Below are 9674 nucleotides of genomic sequence, written 5' to 3' on the forward strand. Positions count from 1 at the left end.
TATTATTATTTATGTTATCACCTTCAATATATATATATATATATATATATATATATAAAGTGCATGGGCTGCAACGTTAAAAAATATATTTTATGTGAATCTAAAATTTACTCATTTTTTTAAAAGAGATACATGAGGATTAGACACTATAATAATAAATATTATATCTTCCTAATACTTAAAAGCTTGTATAAAGATGAACAGTAGTGAATAGTAATTCAGTTTCAATTCAGTTTCATCGTCTCATTGCCTTCTCAAATTCAGTTCCAATTTTAGTCTTCTTCTTCGTTCAGTTAGCATGATTTACAGACTTAAAATATCTAATCCTTACATACAACAATACATGTAAAATATCTGATCTTTACATATAACAGATGAAATATCTGATCTACACACTTAGAATTCAGATTTACAGAACAATTCTCAAACTCAACTCCAAGAAGAAAAAAATTTCCCGTGCTCTTGAGATTTCTTCTCGCCGTTGATACGCGGTTCTCTTCTAATTTCACCTCTAACTTCTGCATCTTATTTTTTATTTTCTCTGTTTCTCGCAAGTTTTTTTTTGTTTCTCCGTGTGCGTTTCCGTGGAGGAGACGGAGGGCTGCGCGTGGGGGACTCCGAAGGTGGGTGCGATGGTTGCTGCCTTGAGGGGGACTCCTCGGTGGTGGTCGTGAGGTTCGGTGGCCACGTACGGCGGCATAACATGAAACAAATGGGTGAAACCCATTTCCGTTCGGTTTTCGTGGGGGAGACGGACGGCTGCGCGTGGCGGACTTCGAAGGTGGGTGGGACGGTCGCCGCGTTGAGGGGGACTCCTCGGTGGTGGTCGTGACCTTCGTTGGCCGCATACGGCGGCGCAATATCACGTAAATGGGAGAAACCCATTTCGGTTCTCTTTCCATGGAGGAGAGCCATGGCTGCGCGTGGGGAACATTGGTGGTGCCAGAGATGCTCGTCGGCGTGAGGGGAACACGCCGGTGTTGGCGGTGATCATGGCCGGGGCTCGGCGGCACCGGGCTCCGCTGGAGGAGAACCACCCGTGCTCCCGGATCGCCTAGGAGAGAGAGAGAGAGTTTACAAATAAATTTTTTTTTCCTACAAATCACTTAAAAAACTATTTATATATTCTATTATTCTACAATTTCCCATCTGAAAATATTAAATAATAGTAATTTTTTTTTTTTTACAACTTTACTTTTGTTCTTACTAGAATATTATATTGTTGAATTTTTTATATAGGTTGAGCTCCGTGAAGTTGAATGTGGAAACAAGATATCCCAACAACTAGCTACTTATAAAAATATCAAAAGTATGGATCTTTTAACTTTTTATTTTCATACTGTGAATTAATAACTGAAATAATTTATTTTACTTATCTGATTCTAGAATCTTTTAAGTCATTTATTTAATATAATTTATTCAATAATTATTCTGCATGAACTTTGAGCTGTTTTAAATTATAATTTCGAATTAGTTTAAAAATAATACTACGTTTTAAGAAGATTTTTCCTGATATCTTCCACTGTAGATCATCTAGAATCTTTTGCAAATGTAGCAACTTTTATATAACTAATTGATAAAATAGAGTACATACTTATTAAAAATAATATTGTATATAAACTTATACTCTAAAAGATGCTTGAAAAATAAAATAAAATAAAATAAAATAAAAATTTTAAAAATGTAGTTTTGGATTAAATAATTATTGGATTTTAAAAAATGAGACATAACAGTTGAATAAAAAATATTATATATTTAAAATATTTTTAAATTATAATTCTTTAATTATACCTCTTTTACTATTATTTTACTACTAAGCAATTTTTTTTCCTTTTGCTATTTATATCTGAATTAAAAACCTCATAATTTATTCTTATTACATAATATATAATAAAATTAATTGAATCAATCAATATAATCATATAATTTAATTAAAAATAAATTTAATTTTATAAAATTTAACATTCTTTTGCTCTTTGAGTTCATTTTTATCATCAAACAATATCAATTTCTTAAAGTTGTGAACTTATAAACTAACATTCCGACATAATTAAATGTTATATCTTATTAGTTATATATGCATGTTTACAGAATTTTTTTTTTTAAAAATTACTATAAAATTGCTCATAAAATTTTACCGACAAATTTAGTTCTATATGTAAATACTTACATCAATATTTACAGTTTTATCCATATAATTATACATAATCAATTACTAAAATGTTGAAATTTTTAAAAATCAAAAATTTAATTAACATGCATATATAACTAATAACATGCATCTAAAAGATGCTTGAAAAATAAAATGAAATAAAAATTTTATGAATATTAATAATAAAGTTTGTAAATAATAAATATGTAGTTTCCGATTAAATAATTATTAGATTTTAAAAAATGAAACATAACAGTTGAATAAAAATTATTATAAAATTAAAATATTTTTAAATTATAATTTTATAATCATACCTCTTCTACTATTATTTTACTACTAAACAATTTGTTTTCCTTTTAAACAATTTGTTTTCCTTTTACTATTTATATTTGAATTAAAAACTTCAGAATTTATTCTTATTGCAAAATATAAAATAAAATTAATTCAATCAATCAATATAATCATATATTTTAATTAAAAATGAATTTAATTTTATAAATTTATTCAATTTTTCATTCTTTTTCAAAAGAAAAAATGCTCCTTCTTCTACAAGACAAAAGTTATTCCTCCCCCACAAAAAACATTAATATTTTTCATATATTTTTTTAGTCATCATAAATATTTTTAAAAAAAATAAAAAATTCACAATATCATTAAAAAAAACACTTCTTCAATCACTAGAGATTAAAAAAAAAAAAAATTGACAAACGTCCCTCGGACATTATCCTACTGCTAGTATATATATATATATGCCAGCACATTCGCTGCCAATGAGTATCAAGATATGACATTTTGTTAAGAAAACGACAATGTCTCGAGAAGACAAAACAAGAGTACAAAAATATATACAAGCAATACCTTGGATCTTTCTGTGTCTTTGCCTCAGGTTTTGCTTCTAGCTCACTTGAAATTTATAAACTTTAGATGGAAAAGAATAAAAATGGATAAAGCGGATCAAACCCCGAAGTAGAACAATAGCGGGAGTGGTGGTGGTAGTATCGGCGGCGTTGCTAGAACTACCGAAAACCCAAAGCAAAAGAAAGCCCAACACAGAGGACTTGGTGTAATAAACCCAGCCCACACAGCCCATTTTCTTTTTCTTTTTTTTTTACCCCACCCCTTCTCCCAATCTGATCCTACTCTCTCTTCAATTCTCTCTCTAACCCTCCGTATATATACATATATTATTTTTTATTTTATTTTTCTCTCTCTCTCAACCGTATATATATACCAGTAAGGGCATACGTGCAGCGTGTGATAAGTATAAAAAAAAAAAAAAAAGTACATAATAGTAAATAAGAAGGTAAGAAAAGAAATTAAAAAAAAAAAATCAATAAAAACAATACACCTGCAGTGCATGTGTGGCCAGATAGAAATAATATTAATGGTAATTTTATTATATTTCTATATTAAAAAAATGAATCTATTTCATATTTATATGGGAGAAAATATTTTTAAATTATGGACTGTACTAACAGATTATTTGAAGAATGTTATTAAATCTTGTCTTCTTTGTGAGAAGATAATTTCTTAGTAATTATCAAACATTTATTTATAAATATGTATTAAAAAAATTTCACCATTATATAAATTAAAAAAAAAAAAAAAGATTACAAATGTTATAGTATATATATATATATATATATATTAACATATTCTACACCAAGTTATTTAGTACTACAGACAATAATTTCATCATTGCATCTCTCCAAAGGCTGCTTAACTCTTACTTTAATAATAAAAACCATATCATCTTAATTTACTTCAAGAATTTTCATAACCTTTTTTAGCACTAATAAGACACAAAAATGAAATACTCAAAAATTTCTTAATGATTTCAATTTTTCTATGATAGTATAAGAAATATTAAAAATTAAAAAAAGTAATTGATTTAACATTCTCACACCTATCTAAGTAAAATAGTAAAAACCAAATTTTATATGTTTAAAATATTAAGAAGTTACAATTTATTTTTTAGCGAAAATTTGTAAATATACTATTCCACTTATTATTACTACTCTTAACATCTAAAATTGAATGCGTATGTTGTATGTTTGTTATTTATAGAATAAACATATAACACTTAAATTTTAAAATTCAAAAATACAATGATAAATATTACATAATTTGATCATATAATTATAATAAAAAATCTCATCCTTTACATTAAACAGAAAAAAAAAAATATACCACATTTGAAACTGTAAATGCACCTCAAATAACATTATAAATTTGATGTTAGAAAATAAACAATTCAATTCATAGGAAAATAAAACAAAGATTAAACTTCCGAATATCTTAAGAAATCAATAAGAATAAATCATTAAGAGATTGGAAAAAAAAATTATATATCAATTTGGATTTATTTGGAAGAATTTTTTTACATGGCTCACTCCTAAAGTTCTCTCTTTTTCACATGTAAGAGTAAGTCCAAAATACCCCTTAATTTCACACGACATCGTTTGACCAAAACACAGGTCTCGTTTAAATTCAAAATTCGTATCAATTTATCTCATTTCATCATTATAATTTTTTCAAATTCTCACTCAAAATATAATAAATAATTCAATTTTTTTAAATCTTAAAATAAATTTATCAAATTATTATATAAAATATAATAAATAATTAAACTTTTATTTTACTATTTACAAATTATTTCAACTCATCTATAAATTCAAACTATTCCAAAATCTTAAAAACTTTTTCTTTCTTCTCTCTTCCCAAAAAAAAAAAAAAAAAGGGTCCTTTCATGTATTTTCTCTCCTAAACTAATCTAGAGTTATTCAGGGCATCAACCCATAGCCGCAGCACACCCGTGTTGTGGTTTTTTTTTTTTTTTTTTTTCACCCAATACACTTAGTGTGCAGCGGCTGTTATGCACAGTAGAGTGCTATTTATATTTTCTCCCTAACCTAATACTCTCATTTCCCCCCCCTCCCCCCCTCTTCTCTTCTTCTGTCGGCAAGCTCACCCATTTCTGAAAAACATCATTCCATGTCTCCTTTCCTCCTAATACTCTCTCTTCCATGTATCTCTCTTTCTCTCTTCGTTACTGAGTCATGCGGACTCCACGCTCGATCGTCGCCATCTTGCCAACCTTTGAATTTTTTTTTTTAGATCTAAAATAGTTTGGATTGTTTTTTTTTTAGATATGAAAATATATTTTAAAGATTGTTTTTGAGTTTGGTTTAATTTAATGTATATGGGTATGATTTTTTTACTCTTAACTTATAGATTCTCAGATGTGCCCTCTATTTCTTGATTCATCTGGAAATTTTTTTATATGAACATATAGTTTGCAGATTTTTTTTGGGTTTGGTTAAATTTAATGGGTGTGATTTCAGATCTATTCTCTGTCTCTCCAATTCTTTGGAGAAGTTTTTTTATTATTATTATTATTATTTTTATTTAAGATCTGAATATATTTTGGGTTTGGTTTCATCTCATGCAAATGCAAAATAAGTTTTCTTCCCTCATCAAAACCGCCACCGAAAGGTTCTTGAGAAGGGGGAGGAAAATTTTTCCGGGGAGCTTGCGAAATAAGTACAAATTCAGAAATCAAACGCTATTCTTGTTTGGGTTTTTTTTTTTGTGTGTAAAAATACTCATATTAATAGTTTCCAGATTCTGTTAGATGAAAAGAAATACAGAGCACTTCTTGCGAAGAGCAAGTGAGGCAATTACAAAACCCACAAAGGGCTAAAAACGTAAAAGTGCTAACAAATGAAAGGAAAACTGAGGGATTAAAATGGAAAATAGCAAAAGCGAAGGGGCAAAATAGGAAATAAAATTGTTAGACGAAAACACTATTCCTACACCATTCGCACTTATATATATAGAAGAAAGATATTCTCTCTCTATATAACCTCTACCGAGGCTGTTGTTCCTTACTGTTTCATCACCATCAACAACAATATTAGGTAAATTATTATCCCTCATAAATAGTATATTTAATTAATTTTTTATATAAAATTTGTTGATATTTAGTGTTATGAATTGTTGAGAATATACCTAATTGATTACGTTGTTAGGATGTATTGACAATGAATTTAATATTCAAGTATTATTGGTGGGTATTAGTTATAATTAATCTATATTTATGTCATTATTATATGGTTGAGTGTAGGCATTATTTACATTGAATTAGTAAGGGGAAGTGGAAGAAGCCATGGTAGTGGATCTTCTCAAGGTAACCACTTTAATACCATGAAACAGAGAAGAGAAAGAAAGAAGATCTTGGATCAGAGATGAAACCTTTACTTTTATTCCTAATGATTCTTTATATGCAAAGAAACAATAGCTTATTGGAAGGCGTTCATAAGTGTCATGCTCTTGGGTTTTATTGTGTTCAAATAAAGACTGATTCGTAACTAATGGTTAATTGGATTACTAAGAATAATTGTCCCATTTGGTATTTAGAAGATTTTTGAGATGAGTTACATGTAATGTTTTGAATACCGTACCGGAAGTTGTACCGGTCAAAGCACTAGAACGAAATATTTCGATACCGGTACCGTTTCGGGATAGTTGATATATAAATAAATTATATATATAAATATATATAAATTATATTCCAAAATAATAGTCAATATATGAATAAATTATATATAAATACATATATATATAAATTATATAAATACATATATATATAAATTATAAATAGCCTACTTTGAATTGGGGGTTAAAAAATAAGTTTGTAGTTTGAAAAAATGAAGAAAAAAAAATTGGAAGGCAGAAATATCGGCTGGTATCGATCGAAATATAGGCCGATACGAAACGTATGGGGTACCTGTACCGGCCCAACGACCGGTACGGAAAATTTCGATCGTACTGGTCGGTACGGTACGAAATTTAAAACAGTGGTTACATGAACAACTTAATAGCCTGGAGTATATTGTGAATCACATTTTTTGTGAAGATAATGTTGTGGCTGACTTTCTAGGTAAGTGTGGGGCTGAGAGTTTGAACTCTGATTGGTCTAAAATTCACACGTTGCTTAGTCTATTGATGGGACTTCTCCACATGGACAAATTGGGTATACCGTACCTGAGGATCTCGTAAGGTTCATGCCTGGTAAGTTTCGCGTTATTTGTTTGTCTCTTTTTTCTTGTGTGCTTGATTTTTTTGCAGGTTCCTCTCTTTGGCTTGGTCGGATTTAAGTTAAGTGTCTTTCTTAAGGCCGTGTACTCTATATGAATATAATGGTTTTGATGCTTGAGTTTTAAATTCTGAGCTTATATGTACCTTCCAGGTGTCGTGTCTATAACCACGGTTTTCATTCGCCACAAGTGAGGGCACTTAATAAAATTGAGGTCCTATCCTCTTCTTATATATATATATATATATATATATATATGCCAAGAAATAGAGTGTTAACTGAGAAAATTACACATCATACATCTAACATATGTACACATCACAGATCAATATATTAAATCTGTAATAGTCACCCTCAAGATAATGTGTATATATTATGCACATTCATTTTGGATAACAAGGACTGAAAAATCTTAGAGTCTAAAGGCTTGGTCATCAAATCAGAAACTTGGTGAACTAAGGCAACATGTAAAGTAGTTGATGACCCTTCTTGTAGCTTTTCACGCACTAAATGACAATCTAACTCACTGTATTTAGTAAGTTCATGATAAACTGGATTAGCCGCTATATGAAGTACATGTTGATTATCACAAAAAAGAAGTGCTGGCTAAGGGTGAAGTTGATGAAGATCAGTAAGCAAGGCACGAATCCAAGTTATTTCACAAACTATATAGGCCATTAACCTATATTCAACTTCTGCAGAGTATTGAGAAATTGTATGTTGTTTCTTAGATTTCTAAAAAATAAGTGATTCACCAATAAAAACACAATAATCATTGACTGAACCATGAGTATCAGGGCTACTAGCCCAATCCGAGCTTGAAAACGCCTTGATGTGAATATCAGATGTGGTTAACTAGGATTGTCCAGAAATTGACTTGGATGATGGATTGAATATGTGATATCTAGTCTAGTATGAGTAAGATAAAGTAATTTTTCAGTTAATCTTCTATAAGCAGAATTATCAGAAACTAACTCACCATCTTCTTTGGATAACTTGGAATGAGTATCCATAGGAAAAATGACTGGCTAAGCAGCAAGTAAACCATCATCTAAAATCAACTCAAGAGTAAATTTTCTTTGTGACAAACAAATGCCTTTATGTGATCGTGCAATCTCCATCCCAAGAAAAAACTTAGCAAGACCCAAGTCTTTCAATTTAAATTGAGCACTTAAGGATGCTTTTACAAAATCAATAGCAGATAAGTCACCACTAGCAAGAAGAATATCATCAACATTAACCAATAAGGCCACAAATGAGCTACCGTCCTTTTTAGTGAACAGTGAGTAGTCTACCTTAGATTATGAGAAACCAATATCAAACAAAACAAGTCTAAATTTTGAATTCTATTGCCTATAAGTTTGTTCCAATCCATACAAGAATTTTTGTAGTTTGTATATTCTTGTGTCCCCTTTACTAAGATAACAAGGAGGTACTCTCATATAAACTTTTTCATCTAATTCTCCATACAAGAATGCATTATTAACATTTAAATGAAATAACTGCCAATTATGAATAGCAGCAAGAGACATCACACATTTGACTGTAACCATTTTTGCAAAAGGTGAGAAAGTTTCAAAAAAATTTAAGCCTTTCTTTTGAGTATACCCTTTGGTAACAAGTCTTACCTTATGTCTCTCATTAGAATCATCAGCATTGTATTTAATTTTATAGGCCAACTAACAATCTATAGGAATTTTGTTTGAAGGAAGTGTTGTAAGAACCCCAAGTGTTATTAGATTTTAGTACAAATAGTTCTGCAAACATAACATCTTGCCAATGAGAATGCCTAACAACTTGGTGATAGAAGGTAAGTTCCAAATTAGAAGATATAACTACAATAAAAGCTCTTTGTGATGGAGACAATTTAGAGTAATATAGTACATTAGAAATGCTATATTTGTTACCTGAATATAGAGCAGGATCTTCAGAAAATATTGGAGAACTAGAAGCAGCCAAATTACAATGATAACTTTGCGGGTATCCTAGTATTTTATGCTGTCGATTTGACCTTCTAAGAGCATTCTCATTGGATTAGCTAAAAGCTAAATCCAATGAGAATTTAGCTATTAGGTCAGTAAATTGCTCACATTGAATTAGCTATAGCTACAGTAATATCCAAACTAATTTCTAAATTTGGAACATACTATTCATTCATCAAATCTTTTTTATATTATTTCTTTCTCTCTCATTTTAATATCAATTATTTATCTCTCTATTTTAAATGACAATTGAAAAAATATAATTAGAATATAATTACTAATTAATATATAATATTATGAATAGTAAAATATGATAGAATAAAATAAATTCATAATTAAAAAAATTAAAAATTTTTTAAAATTATTAATTACTCATTACTATATAATGAATAAATGGATAATCCAATTTGGAGATTTGATGTGAATAGTTAAAGTTAAATTT

This window comes from Juglans regia, chromosome 2 (assembly GCF_001411555.2).
Source record: "Juglans regia cultivar Chandler chromosome 2, Walnut 2.0, whole genome shotgun sequence".
Classification (NCBI taxonomy): Eukaryota; Viridiplantae; Streptophyta; class Magnoliopsida; order Fagales; family Juglandaceae; genus Juglans; species Juglans regia.